Here is a 15772-nt window from a genome sequence, read left to right on the forward strand (position 1 = left end):
CCAGGTATACATTTGTCCTCTCCCTCTTGAACCTCCCACTTCCCTCCCACTCCTTTAGGCTGTCACAGAGCACCAGGTCTGAGATCCCTGCATCATACGGCAAATTCTCACTAGCTATCTATTTTACATATGGTAATGTGTATGTTTCAACGCTATTCTTTCAAATCGCCCTACCCTCTCTTTCCGCCACTGTGTCTTCAAGTCTGTTTTCTCCGTTGGCATCTCCACTGCTGCCCTGCAAATAGGTTCATCAGTACCATCTTTCTAGATTCCATATATATGTTAATATGTGATATTTTTCTCTTTCTGACTTACTTTACTCTGTATAATAGGTTCCAGGTTCATCCAACTCATAAGAACTGACTCAAATGCAATCCTTTTTATGGCTGAGTAATATTCCATTGTACATATGTACCACAGCTTTTTTATCCATTCATCTGCTGATGGATATCTAAATTACTTCCATTTCCTAGCTATTGTAAATAGTGCTGCAATGAACAGCGAGGTATGTGTGTCTTTTTCGATTATGATTTCCTCAGTGTATATGCTCAGAAGTGCAACTGTTGGGTCATATTCCTAGTTTCTTAAGGAATCTCCATACTGTTTTTCATAGTGGTTGTATCAATTTACATTCCCACCAACAGTGCAAGAGGATTCCCACCCTCTCCAGCATTTACTGTTGTAGACTTTTCAATGATGGCCATTCTGACTGGTGTAAGGTGATACCATGATAGCTTTGATTTGCATTTCTCTAATAATGAGTGATGTTAAGCATCTTTTCATGTGTTTATTAGCTGTGTCTAAGTCTTCTTTGGAGAAATGTCTGTTTAGGTATTCTAAGGTGAACTATTATCTCACCATTCATTATATTGGTGAGGAAATCGAAGCTCAGAGAATTAATGACTTATCCAAGGTCATAAGGCTAGTAAACAGCAATTGACATCCTGATGCTACTATTTCTCATTAATACCTCATATTCTCTCTACTCTGCTATGGTTTTAGATGTTTTTCTTTGCTCCAAACTGATTTTTGAACCATTCTCTGAACATACCTTGCCTGGAAAATACCATGGACGGAGGAGCCTGGTAGGCTGCAGTCCATGGGGTCACTAGGAGTCAGACACGACTGAGCGACTTCACTTTCACTTTTCACTTTCATGCATTGGAGAAGGAAATGGCAACCCACTCCAGTGTTCTTGCCTGGAGAATCCCAGGGACGGGGGAGCCCGGTGGCCTGCCGTCTATGGGGTCGCACAGAGTAGGACACAACTGAAGCGACTTAGCAGCAGCAGCAGTAGCTGAACATACTACACATTATCTCCACTTTCCATCTCTGGTCTCATTTTGGAATTCCCTCATTTTTCTCAACAAGTCAAATACTACTCTACTATGTTCTTTCTTCTACTCTGGATATCAGCAATACCTGCCACTTGCATGCCACTTTTCAGATTATACTGTGTTTTAAAACATATTTTCTTTGGATCTTAAAAAAATCTGATGAAGGACTTCCCTGATAGTCCAGCAGCTAAGATTCCAAGCTCCAAGGGCCTGGGTTTGGTCCCTGGTCAGAGAATTGATGCTACATGCCAAAGCTAAGGATCTGCATGCTGCAAATAAAAGATCCCACATGCTGCAACTAAGACCTGGCGCAGCTAAATAAAAAAATTAAGCAATCTTCTGAAGTAGATGAGGAAATTCTTCAAAGATCAAGGAAAACAAAGATCAGAGAAAATAAGTGGCCTAACAGGGCCTAAAAATCAGACACTCTGACTTTAATCCTCTCCTCATTTTACTATTAAACTATGCTGCCTTTCCTCCCCTGAACTCCTATAGCATTTTCTGTCTTGACCAATGATCTGGCATGTGACACCACACCGATTTAGGTTTATGAGATATATGTCCTATCTCTCCAAGGAAAATTCCAGTATATATTTGGAATCAATGATACCCATGTTCTTTAAAAATCATTTTATAAATGTTTGCAGTATAAGTGATGTAAAACTAAACATATTTGAAGTGTACAATTGTTAGAGGAAGCACACAGACTGAAACCGCTCACCCTGGCCAGGCGCCATAGTAACCATTTGTGTGAGTTATTTTATGACAAGAGGTCCTAGTCCTAGAAAGTAACTAGTAAGTCACCACCAACCAGAAGAGTTCAGCAAAGGTCAAAAGGAGACACCATGTGTCTAACCACCTCCAAGGATAATTCTCAGTGGTATCCATCTTGGCTGAGCAATGGGTGCACCACCAGGAAGAATCCTGAGTCAGAACGAACCCTACTGCTCTCCGCCTGGGTGCCCCTTCCCAGTAAATCTCTGCTTTGTCAGCACATGTGTCTCCTCGGACAATTCATTTCCAAGTGTTAGACAAGAGACCACTTTTGGGCCCTGGAAGGGGCCCTGCAACACAATCAGGTCAGTTTTCACACAGATGTCAGAATATCAAGATAAGGTACACTTCCACGACTCCTGTAATTTTCTTTGTGCCTCTTCACAATCTCTCCCACCAGCCTCTCACCTCCACTGCTAATTTGCTTTTCATTTTAGATTAGCTGCATTTTCTAGAATTTTAATATATATAGAATCATCTAGCTTCTTTCACTGGATATAATTATTTTGAGATTCATCTATGTTGTTAGGCTCCAGAATTTTTGTTACTTCTTGTTTTCTGCTGAATAGTATTCCATTGTGTGCAATTACCACCGTCTGGTTGTCACCTAACAGAGAACAAACTCTGAGTTGTTCCCAGTTTGGGGCCATTACAAATAAAGTTGCTATGACTATTTGTGCAGTCTTCATGTAAACATACCAGCATTTTCTTAATCATTTCTGTCTACACCATTAACATGTGCTACACTCTTATCAATAACATTGCGTATCATAGTGCAGTGGTTCTCAACTGGGCATTTCTTTATGGCCACAAAAAGATCACTGTTCTTTTAACTAGCATTTTATGTATCACAGGTAGTCAATTAGTGCCTACAGATCTTGCTTTCCTACGGATCCATATGCTACTTGCGGGAAAACGTTGAGCCTGTGTATATTCTTTAACTTCCTAACACAGACAGGGGGCATTTTTTAAAAAGTTGAATAAATGTGATTTATGGTGCTTACTTTTGGAATAAGCACATTCTTTTATGTTCACTCATATTATTAATAAAAGTACAATTATAAATGACAGCAAAATAAAGCTTCAGACAAAATACCTAAAATATATATTTTAAGGAGTTTAACATACAAATATTTTAAAGTATAAAATTATAATTTTATATAAAATTAAAATACAAATATTTTATAGAAAACTTGTCAATATACATGGTTTAAGCAAGGATGAAAGAAGAAAGTTCATGCTCAAATTACATAGAAATATGAGTGAAGTAGTGAAAATTACAACTTACCAACTTCCTTCTCCAGAAAGTTATTGTTAAAAAATGTTTTTCACTATCATTTCCTTTAGAATCAAGTGTTTTGGACAAATGCTACAGTGCCTCATACTTTAAATTTTGTTCTAAGAAAAACTGTCACTATGTTGTCAATCTAACCAAAAACAAGTATCTGTATTTTTCCATGAAAGGAATCACACCTTTTTTTCTGAATGGAGTACTAAACTTTTTCATATGAGTACTCATATTTGAGAGCATGAACACTAATAAAAGTGCATGTGATCTTTATCTGACAACAGTTTAACCCTCAAAGGTCTTCCTTAAGTCTTTATTTTTTACAAATAATTCCAAATGAATTACTGTATCTGAGTTATAAAAAAAGGTCATTTTAACTTTTATAACTAGCCACTTTTTAATCAAGTAAAATTTTTAATTATTTTATTCCATGAGTTAAGTTTTCTAGTTCAGCACTCTGAGAAAAAGAATGAGATTTACCTGGAGTTAAAGCAATAAATCAATAAAACCAGTAACATTATTAGAAACTCCTCTCATTGCTGGTAACCAGAATTGTGCTTATTATTAATTTCTACATCCAGGGAAAATACATTAATATACACTGAATAACTCCCACCAAGTGTCTTTATCTCACCGTGGTCACAATTTTCAGGAAAGAATTTTTAAGATCCAGTTAAAAGGAGGAAATAGAAGTAATAAAACCAGGATTTGAAGAAAGATCTGACTAAAAAACACAGATTCAGTCCCTTGTCCCCAACTTAGAAGTTGCCATTTATAAGAATTCAACCACAGTACTTAAGGAATACTAGCAATTAACATCAAATCATTTTTTACTAAAAAAGAAAGCCTGAAGAAAGGGTATATCTTATTTCAGTCTCTTGGATCCTTAATAAGCAAGTCAAATTTAAGTCACTTTTATAGTCAATTAGCATTTAAAGAGCTCTGTATTTCCCTAAAGAGTTTTTAAGTGTTCATACCAAGTCCTACTCTGCGTGCTTTAAAATATGTACACTAGTGACTTTACCTAAAACACTTTTGCACTGCTGTCTTATGAAGCGTATCCCCTAAAAGATATGTTGAAATCCTAATCCCCAGTACCTGAGTATGTTACCTTATTTGGAAACAGGCTTTTTACAAAAGTAATCAAACTAAACTGAGGTAGTTAGGATGTACTTATATAAAGTAAAATTCAAAGACAGAGGCCATGTTAAGACTGAAATTATGCTGCCACAAGCAAAAGCAAGGAGAGAGGCCAAGAAGAGCTCCTTCTCTTGTAAAGTTCCTTCCCTTAAGAGGAACCAACCCTGCCAACACCAAGATTTCAGACTTCTAACTTCCAGAGCTGAGACAAAATTTTCTCTTTAAGCCATCCGGGTTGTGGTACTTTTGCTAGAGCAGCGGGAGCAGACAAATATGTGTCTGTTTTTCGAAATACTGTAAAATATAGCTACATTAAATTTTAATGGACTAACAGACATTTCAACTAAAAAGAAGAGAGACTAGGCTTCCCTGACAGCTCAGTTGGTAAAGAATCTGCCTGCAATGCAGGAGACCCTGGTTCAATTCCTGGGTTGGGAAGATCCCCTGGAGAAGGGATAGGCTACCCACTCCAGTATTCTGGCCTGGAGAATTTCATGGACTGTATAGTCCATGGGGTCGCAAAGACTCAGACACGCCTGAGCAACTTTCACTTTCACTATCACTATCACAGGACTGAAAAAGCAAGCCCAACTACATGCACTTTATATAAGAAATCTACTTTAAATAAAAAACCAAAGAGGTATGTTAGAAGATATACCATGCAAACTGTAAGTACTGGAAGGCAAGAACTGGCTATCCCTATTGTGAAGGAGATCAGCCCTGGGATTTCTTTGGAAGGAATGATGCTAAAGCTGAGACTCCAGTACTTTGGCCACCTCATGCGAAGAGTTGACTCACTGGAAAAGACTCTGATGCTGGGAGAGATTGGGGGCAGGAGGAGAAGGGGACGACAGAGCATGAGATGGCTGGATGGCATCACTGACTCGATGGACGTGAGTCTGAGTGAACTCCGGGAGTTGGTGATGGACAGGGAGGCCTGGCGTGCTGCGATTCATGGGGTCACAAAGGGTCAGACACGACTGAGCGAGTGAACTGAACTGAACTGAACATGAGACAAAGTATACTTCATGACAAAAAGTATTACCAGTGACACAAAATCATTGGTACACATTTCAAGTGCAACAAGGTATGTTCACCAATTGGACCATAAAACAAATCTTAATAAATTTTACAATGAATGAATGCACCCAGAGTGTGTTCTCTAATCACAAATTAAAAAATTAGAAATCATTGAGCTATCAAGAAAATTCCAGGTATTTTAAATAACACACTTCTAAATAACCCATAGTAATGAAGGAATCAACAAAGGAAATTAGAAAGCTTTGTTTTGTCTCTCTTTTTTTTTTTTATTTTGCCACAGAGCATGTGGGATCTTAATTTCCCAACCAAGGACCAAACCCATGGCCCTAGCCTTGGAAGTACAGTGTCTTAACCACTGGACTTGACATGGAAATCCCTGGAAAGTATTTCTAACTGAGTAATAATGAAAATACAACATTATCAACATTTGTAGAATGCAGCTAAAGTAGTGCTTAGAGTAAAATTTATAGCTTTAAATGTACACAAAGAGAAGACGGTCTAGAAATCAATGACCTATCCCCACACACTTTGCCATCTCACATTCATTAACATGACTACTATAAAAGACAAAGTAACAGAAGATAAGTGTTGCCTAGGATGTGGATAAAGAGCCCTTGTGCACTGTTGGTGGGAATGTAAGTATAGACACTATGTAAAATACTATGGCTGTTACTCAAAGAAATTAGACACAGAATTACCATGTGATACAGCAATTCTACTTCTGGGTATATACGCCAAAGAACTGGAAGCAGAGACATGATCGTATACTTGTAACATGAATGTTCACAGGAGCATTATTCACTATAGCCCATATCTATCAACAGATAAATAGATAAACAAAATGTGGTATATATATATATAATGGAATATTATTTAGCCTTAAAAAGGGAGAAAATTCTGATATATGCTATGATATGGATGAACCTTGAGGATATTACACTAACAAGCCAGTTTGAACAAATACAGTAATACATACCATCCACTCACATTCACAAGTCTTCTTTCAGCAAAATGAGAAAAAGAGATTTGGATTCAGGTACCAAGACACTCATTCACATACACACACATACCCTCAAGATAAAAGCAACTGCGAAAGACACACTTTGACAAAATAGTCAATCTATTAGGGGCCTTTGCCTTCCAGATCTCAGGGAGTATTGACTGATACATTTTCTTTCACTTACAAAGCACAGCTACAGATCTCTTAAGTTTTGCAAATAACCCCGGGGGACTGTAAGATGAAGTAAAAACTCTGATCATCTACACTTAATTATTCACGGCTGGTGTCACCAATTAACAAGCAAACAGCAATTCAAACTGTTCTCTCAGTGTCACAGTTCCCTAGCACCGAAAAGGGGAGAATCCCAACCAATGTCCCATCAGAGATAAAGCTGAACGAATGACCAAGGATAGTTCAAAAGGGAAAATCCTAACCAATGGACCACCACAGGCGAAACCTAAGCAATAAGAAAGTTGGTATTGTCACATCCCAGACCTGTTATTCACCAAAGATGTCTTAACTGGCCAACGCAGGTACTAACACACATACAAACAACAAACACATTGCCCCACAAAGAAATAATCAGACGAAATGCAGCCCAGAAAAAAAGGACCATATGTAGCTTATCCCAAAGTGACATACACAAAAACATAAACAACAACTAAGCTACGGTAACACAGAAAAGCAGAAGAGGTGTGGTCTAAAATTCCACTTCCACTCCCAAATGGAGGCCTTCAAACAAATGGGCAAGCCTAGCTCTGGAAAAGCAAACGAACCGGTTCCCAAATCAGGCAGTCTAACAATTCCTCTCTTCAACAGGGTATGCCAATCAAATGCAAGACAAATTGACTTGAGAGAAAGCTCAAATTGAGGCCAGCTGTATACACCAGAGTGACTTACCCTAAAGTAGCTCACTTCCCGCCTAGGAAGCACTCCAAATGTGAAACAGGAGGGAAGGTGGCAGGGCACAGCCTTTAAAAGAACGACATAGCCCGAGGACATGACATAAAGCAAGTAGGTCCAAGGTGGCAGACAAGTCTACTTCCACTAGACACTAAGCCTCACTCACTATAACAATCAGCACGCTAAATTAAACATCCACAGGCGCCAAGATAGTTCCAAGTGTGTGTGTCTGTGTGTGTTAGTTGCTTAGTTGTGTCTAACTATTTGCGGCCCCACGGACTGTAGTCTGCCAGGCTCCTCTGTCCATGGGATTTTCCAGGCAAGAATACTGGAGTGGGTTGCCATGCCATTCCCTAGGGGATCTTCCTGACTCAGGGATTGAACCTAGATCTCTGGCACTGCAGTCAGTTCCTTTACCATTTGAGCTACTTGGGAAGCCCCCAAGATAGTTCCAAGGCCGACTATAAAGCCCCAAAAGTGGGCAGTGGCCCAGTTCTTGGAACTCTCTGCCCCTTCCCCAAAATAGTTGGAATAATCCTCCCACTCATGAGCCTAATGAAATTATCCAGCCTACAAAACTAAACATGCCACATTTAATAGAGGATAGTTCCAAATAGGGGCTAACCTGGTAGCTCAGTAGTATGAATCCACCTGCCAGTGCAGGAGACACAGGTTCAATCCCTGATCCAAGAAGATACCCTGGAGAATGAAATGGCAACCCACTTCAGTATTCTTGCCTGAAAAATCACCATGGAAAGAAGAGGCTGGTGTGCTATATAGCCCATGGAGCTATAGTCCAAGGAGCTACAAAGGCTCTGAACACGACTCATCAACTAAAAAACAACAAAGTTCTGAACAAGCTTGCTTGCTAACAGTAGGTGATAATCAGATACTTAGGTTAAGATGTGAATCAAGGGAAAATCATTTTTACAAAGAATTACATTGTTTCAGAAGCCAGAGGGTAGTAGTTCCACAAAATCTTGATTCCAAAGATTCAAACTCTTGGTTATATGTAACCTCAAGTTGTTTGTAAGCTGACTGCATCAAAAACTGTTAAAACCAAATCATGTCAACATTAAAAAAAAAAAAACCTACATACACCATTTAATACCTATAGACAGATAACAGTATAGAATATTGAAACTGGGGTATCAAACATTTGTAATTTTAAGGTTTTTTTTAAAGGTATACATTACTAAAATGGAAGAATACTCAATATGGAAACAGAAATGATGTTCTCCTAGAAAACTGAGACATTAGTTTCAGTCATCAATTTTCACTCTATAGAATTTGGAGAAGGAAATGGCAACCCACTCCAGTATTCCTGCCTAGAGAATCCTGTGGACAGAAGAGCCTGGTGGGCTGCTGTCCATAGGGTCACAGAGTCAGACACGACTGAAGCGACTTAGCACACATGCATGGGAGAAGGAAATGGCAACCCACTCCAGTAGTCTTGCCTGGAGAATCCCAGGGACAGGGGAGCGTGGTGGGCTGCCATCTATGGGGTCGCACAGAGTCGCACACGATTGAAGCAAATTAGCAGCAGCAGCAAGACAGAATTATCAATGCGAAGGACCACAATGATGTAAGTCAGTGATTTACTCCAGAATCAGTTATGTAAAAATGTGCTGGCTGAAGTCACCTTTGGCACTAATAATAATGTTAGTGAAGAAAGTGCCCATCAAGCAGGAGTGTAATATAAATTTAATGTATCTTTATCTTTTTAAAGGCACATAAACAATCACTATTTTTAGATGCCATGACTAAAAATCCAGAGATTTCCAGCTCATTATGGAGTGAAGTATTTCTGATATAAAGAACAAAGGAAAAAACGAAAGTGGCTTTCAGTTTAATAGGAGATAAATTTCAAGAAATCAGTCAAGATACAAGAAGAACTGTTTCAATCATGAATGTGGTGGTTGCATACATTAAGACATCCCATTATAGCATATATAGAGATATGCTCACTTGTAGTCTACAAAATGCCAGGAAACCACGGTGGGGGGGGGGATATGTATTTATATATATACACACACATATATTCAATAGAAATCCCTTTACAATAATCTCTGATGCTTCCCCATTTTCAGTAACAAGAGAATTCTATCCTTTATAAGGCTAAAAAGACTTCCTCAAAGTTTAAAACCTCCAACATTTTATTATGGAAAATTTCATATGCAATCTTCAGTGCTGCGGTAGGACTAATGTCAGTCATGTATTTCTTGTGATTCATGCTGAATGAAAATATATCCAATTTTATGACACATTTAATTGTGAGATGCAGTAATGTGTTAAGTGCAACACCAAAGACAGACTTTAGTTTGACGCCTGGATATCACTTTACTTATTTGCAAAGATACAAGTGGCAATAACAAAGGGTTAAAGTAGGATCTGAATGAGATGATGTATGAAATATTTAGCATGGTGATACCTTTTTGAAAGGCTCAACAAATGCTGGCAATTCTCATAACTGTATGAGCCCACTCAGTCTACCAAAACAGTTTCCAGCTGCTATGTGTGAGAATATACACCTATGCTACTGTTTGTGGCACTTTTTCATCACTTTATGTTTCCTAATAATCTTCGGCAGTATATTTTACCAAGATTAAAGACAGGATAAAGGCAAATGGGCCCAATGCATAAGCATTGTTCATTTCCCCACTCCGTTCCCTGAGGAAGAATGTTTGCTCTGTTAACAAAAGCAGTGGTGGTGTACAGAGGGAACCACACCGTGCACTCATCTTTTCCTGGGTGATAGGCAGCTGATAAACTCTGTAATTGTATTCTCACTTCAGACAACCATTGACTGCTCCTTCTTAAATCTTCATTTGAAGGCATAATTATAGATTCTATCACATTTTGCCCAATCAAAAAAAAGTACTATCTTCACTGATCACACATCCAAATACCTTTTATATCTGCAGATAGCATATGTATGTCAGTTCTGTTGTGTTACATATAAGTAAATGGATTTATAAAACTGTATCAACTGTCTGCCTCTTTGAAGACATGATTTTCAGAATTCCCTGGTGGCCTAGTGGTTAGGATTCCAGGCTTTTGCTGCCAGGGCCCAGGTTCAATACCTGGTTGGGGAACTAAGATCCCACAGGCCACATGGCCAAAAGAAAAAAATGAAGAACTGACCCATCAATAAAGTGATTTTTCAAAGTAAAGCTTGCAAAAATAAGCCTGAAATCTACTTCTCTGCTCACCTCTAAAGATTAGTCTAGTGCTTTCTCTTTGCCAGAGAAATTGGAATGTAACTGCAAAATATAAATGTACTCCAATATCACTTCACGTTAAGTAACACACTCTGTCCACTGTTAATCCTCTTACAGTGAAGATGTATGAATCTATTAGATATTAAAAGGTATGACAGAGTTAAATAACACTACATTTTAAAACTAACTCGGGTAAGGCCTCTTTAAAAATACTTTTAAAATATTTGACTTCTGAACCTTGTATATAGTTTACATGGCCTTCCCTGGTAGCTCAGCTGGCAAAGAATCTGCCTGCAATGCAGGAGACCCCTGTTTAATAACTGGGTCGGGAAGATCCTCTGGAGAAGGGATAGGCTACCCATTCCAGTATTCTTGGGCTTCCCTAGTGGCTCAGATGGTAAAGAATCTGCCTGCATTGAGGGACCTGGGTTCAACCCCTGGGTTGGGAAGATCCCCTGGAGGAGGGCATGGCAACCCACACCAGTATTCTTGCCTAGAAAATCCCCATGGACAAGCCCCCCTGGCGGGCTATAGTCCATGGGGTCACAAAGTGTCAGACATGACTGAGCGACTAAGCACATATAATTTATATACTCAAAAATAAAATTTAAAAAGGGAATCCTTCTATACTGTTGCCGGGAAGGTAAACTAGTACAGGCACTATGGAGAACAGTATGGAGGTTCCTTAAAAAACTAAAATAATGCCACGAACCTAGAGATTATCATACTAAGGGAAGTAAGACAGAGAAAGACAAATACCATACATCACTTATATGTGGAATCTTAAAAAAGTGATATAAATGAACTTATTTACAAAACAGAAACAGACTCACAAAAACAAAACTTACGGCTACCAAAGCGGGGAGGAAATTAGGGGTTTAGGATTAACAGATACACACTACTAGATATAAAATAAACAACAAGGACCCACTGTATGGTACAGGAAACTATATTCAATATCTTGTAATAACCTATAAAGGAAAAGAATTTGAAAAGAATATATATATGTGAATCACTTTGCTGTATACCTGAAACTAACAAGTTTCAAATCAACTATACTGCAATAAAAAGTTATTTCTTTTGGGGAAAAAAAAAAAGTAAACCATAAAATAAAAAATGGAACCAGTGAACCATATCAAATTGGCAGCATAACCAGAGAAAGTACTTCAAGTGACTTCTGAACACAGTAAGTACTCTGATTACACAGCCTTCATGCAATATATTCTAACGACAAGAATAAACGCAAAGAAATCTTAAAACTTTACTCAGAAGTTTACTGCTAGTAGTGATATTGGTAAAATATTGAAATGATTTTAAGTATATATAGTAGGATACGGCAAGAATGTTCATTTTATTAGGAACTACGATTTTTAAGACAAAAGACAAAGAAAAGAAAAACCTGCTATGTTAAATCTGAATTGGATATATCCCTATGAATTTGCTTAAACAAACAAGCAAAACACCATTTTTTGTTCTCCCTTCTCAAAGGGCCTAGACCCAGTGACACTCCAGCAGTATGAATATGCCAAACAGTTAGATCCTGGTTTCTATACAACATTTCTCACTAAAAAGAGTCAAGACTTCTTGGATGAAAAGCCCATTCCAGATCTGGGACAAGGAAAGTAACAAGGCGAGCCTGGGATATTCTGCACCAGAGAGTGTTCCAAGACTAATGGTGAGCAGAAGCATTAAAAAGACACAGGAGCCAACATGAAAGGGTTTTACTGCCCAAATTTGGGACAGTTTGATCATCAAAAAGAAAAACGACTGTAACGGTTATATTAAAAAAAAAAAAAATCAAAACTCATCAGTCCATAGTATTCCCACAAAAAAGAAGAAAAAAAATCTGATTTGCCACCATTATGCAATGGGGGGTGACTAACTCCCGAACTCTTTACCCTGAATATTGATAACTAAAGGGAGGACATTAACATTTTTAGGAGAAAGTTCAGTTCACTCCTAGTTAATGAAAGAAATCTTGACAGAAAATCTCCAATAAAATAACTGATTGAAGCAACAGTCATCAATGGGTGCTATCACAGAGCAAAAGGTACCCAGAAACAGGTTGTTTGCTTGGGGTCAAGATATTACCCCAAGATCATATACAAATCACAAACAGGCAAACCAAACCGTTACAGTAAATCTGGTAGTTACCACTTTGAGCAAGTGGTCACATTTAGTATCCTAAATACTGTAGCATGATGTAACATAAAAGTACATAGGTACATAGCATCATCTATGAAATATTCTTGCCAAATAAAAGTTTTCCTTAAACTAATCTAGCTTTTCTTTAGACCTAACTTCCAGTAACAGGAAAATTAGGACAGAGGATTACATTAAATGACACCATCAGGAAATGGACAAGTCCCCAAAGTGGGAGCATTCTTATAAAGCAAGTGGTTTGGTTCACTGACAGAATGAAAGGAGATGGGTACTGGTCTTCTAAAAAAAGGATCCAAGGCATAATTAACAAATACAATGTGTGAATCTTAACTGAATACAGCTGGGGGGTGGGGTGGGGGTTGATTTCCCAAAGAGACCCCAGATATTTGCATATGGATTGCTAATTTAGAAAAGTGTTGATAACGATACTGGGGTCAGTATAACCGCAGGAGGAAATATTGGAGTGTCATGGTGTTTGCAATTTACTTTCAAGTGATTACACACAGAAAGGGAGGGAACAACATGGCAGAAATGTCAATCACAGAACTTAGGTACTGGGATATTCATTGAAATTTTTCCTCAATTTCAAAGAGACTGATTATTTTTCATAAATAAGTGTTAAAAAAAAAAGGTGTACCTGTACTGAAGGTACAGTAGAAAAGACACCTACACTGGAAACATATCTGGGTATAAATCTCACCTTTATCACTAGTTGTGTGGCCTAAAGCAAGTTACTTAACATTACTTAAGTTTCTCTCACCTGTAAAACTCAATATCATCTAAGTCATTAGGTTGTTCTGCAAATCAGATCAGATATGGAAAAGGTTCTCATAATTAATGCAAACACTGTAAAATATAAGACTAACAATAACAAAACATATAATAACAAAACATTCCCTTCATTATTGCCACATTCTATGATTAGGAAACTACATCAGGTAAAATTAAATATCCATTGGCAGTCAAAGGGAAGTAATGGGAGCAACTGACTGTATAAATGAAGATATACACAGTATTTTTTTAAATGCAGTAATTCCAACTGAAACTCTCCAGACAAAAAAAAAATCTACCTATCCAAACTATTAGTAGCTCTCAAATTGTGAAGTCTGCTTTTGGTATTAGCCTCTATCCGAATAAAACAGTAAGAAAATAAGTGGAAGTTAGAATGTCTTCTTGACCAAAATCTATAATTCACTTACATGCCGAAAAAAATGTAAGCTTTGGCCTTCATTTCCATAATTAAGTTCCAATAAGGCACACCATTATTAGGCTTTATTCTAAATTCTGGTTAAGCTTCAAACCACTAACAAGCATGCCGTTTCCTTCTAACGTACTCATCATTTCACTCGCAGGTAACCCTTTTCTGGTTAGGCCAGCAGAAAACGACTAGACGCAGACTGTGCCCCAGGTAGGGAAGAAAAAAGGTTTTCGTTTTTTAAATAAATGCCACCCCTTTCTTTCCAATACGAAAGAAAAAGAAGCGGGGGAGAGGGGGGGAGCTGTGTGTCTCGGCTCGACCAGGTGAGACGCTAGCACCCCGCCTCCTCGGGGTCAGGGTGCTGAGCACACGCGCGCGCGGTCGAGGGGCGCCCTGGGAGATCGGGGTAAAATCTCCCAGACGGCGGGGCGCAGGGCCAATCTCCTCCCTGAAGGCTTAGACGCCTTTGAGGGGAACCTGCGGGGTGTCTCCCGGGGCGGATGGGGGTGATGAGACCCGGCGTTCCCTTCCGCCCAGCACCCAGATGGGGGGCCGCCCGAGGGCGCGGGCGGCGAGGAAGGGCCGGCCTTGCCCTCCCTTCCCGGTTACCTGCGGGCGGCGGTGCCGGAGGCCGGAGGCCTGCTGCTCCTCCTCCTCCTCCCCGCCAGGCTGAGGCGGCGAGGTGGCGGCGGCCCGGGGGGAGGGGGCGGAGCGCGCGGCCCGCTGCCTCTCTCCTCCCCCGGGAGGCGGAGGGGACCCTATCTCGGGCCGCCGCGCCTAGGCCCGTGGACAGCCTGCGGCAGGGGCATGGCAGCCCCCAACGGCGGCAACCCTGCGAGGTGCGAGAGAGCGAGGCAGAGGGAGGGGAGCGCTCCGGGGGCCTGAGGGGAGGAGCGAGGGGGCCCGGCGAGCCACGCGCGGGCGGCCGTTGGGGGCGGTTGGCCGAGGGCAGGCAGCGGTTTGGGGAGCGCGGCGACGGCTCGCGTTTTCCCGGCGGGGCGGGGTGGGGAAGGGGAAGGGGAGTGAGGGGGAGGGAGGGGGAGGTTGGGAGGGAGCCGCCGCCGCGCGCGTGCGGGCCGGCGCCGCCGCCGTTGCCGCTCGGCTCACTCCAGCCTGTTTGGGGGCACTTTGTTTGTGTCCCACAATGCTCTGCGCGGGCGGCCGGGCTGGGGAAGGGGAGGGCGAGTAGGAGGGGCGCGAGCGAGCTCGGGGGTGGGGCGCGAGCTCGGGGTGGGGGAGACGCGGGTACTGCGCAAGCGCAGAGGAGGCCGCTCTCGGTATCTGTTACTTCAACCGTGTGCGACTCAGTCTCCTGAGACAGCCGGGGCTGATACGGCCGGTGCATCTTCACAAGTGCCGAGTTACCTTTACCCGCCACCTGGCCAATTCGTCCTTCCTATGCTCGTTCGCTTAGCCGGCTTCTCGCTCAACCTGACAAGCATTTCTGGGCAAGGTTCACAGCTATTGCTTTTTTTTTTTTTTCTTCTTTGAACTAAAACCGAAACAGACTCTGTTTTCTCGAGTGGTTTCTGTAGAGGCGCTGAGCCGGAACACCCCAGCCGCTTTCTCTCGGTGAGGGGGTGAGCTCGTAGTCAGCCCATTTCTCACACACGGAAACTGAGGCCTGCGGAGAGGCGGCCCCAGACAGGTGAGGACGCCGAGCCCCGCCGGCTCCCGCGCCCGGCCGGCTTCCGACTCCCTGCGGCC

General features: G+C 40.9%; 1 protein-coding gene across 6 annotated transcripts in view; it reads right to left on the minus strand.

The window, feature by feature from the left end:
* ZBTB44 (zinc finger and BTB domain containing 44) overlaps positions 1 to 15772 on the minus strand; it is a 59188-nt gene that overhangs the window by 42774 nt on the left and 642 nt on the right. For 2 of the 6 annotated variants that reach the window (XM_061406483.1, XM_061406482.1), the window contains exon 1: positions 14675 to 15040. The exons of 1 other annotated variant lie outside the window; for it this stretch is intronic. The gene's annotated coding sequence lies outside the window, so the exon portion shown is untranslated. Of the gene's footprint in view, positions 1 to 14674; positions 15199 to 15772 lie in introns of those variants that run through there. 3 more of the 6 variants (XM_061406484.1, XM_061406480.1, XM_061406485.1) reach the window with 3 other exon arrangements.

The sequence above is a fragment of the Bos javanicus genome, chromosome 29 (genome assembly GCF_032452875.1).
Source record: "Bos javanicus breed banteng chromosome 29, ARS-OSU_banteng_1.0, whole genome shotgun sequence".
Lineage (NCBI taxonomy): Eukaryota > Metazoa > Chordata > Mammalia > Artiodactyla > Bovidae > Bos > Bos javanicus.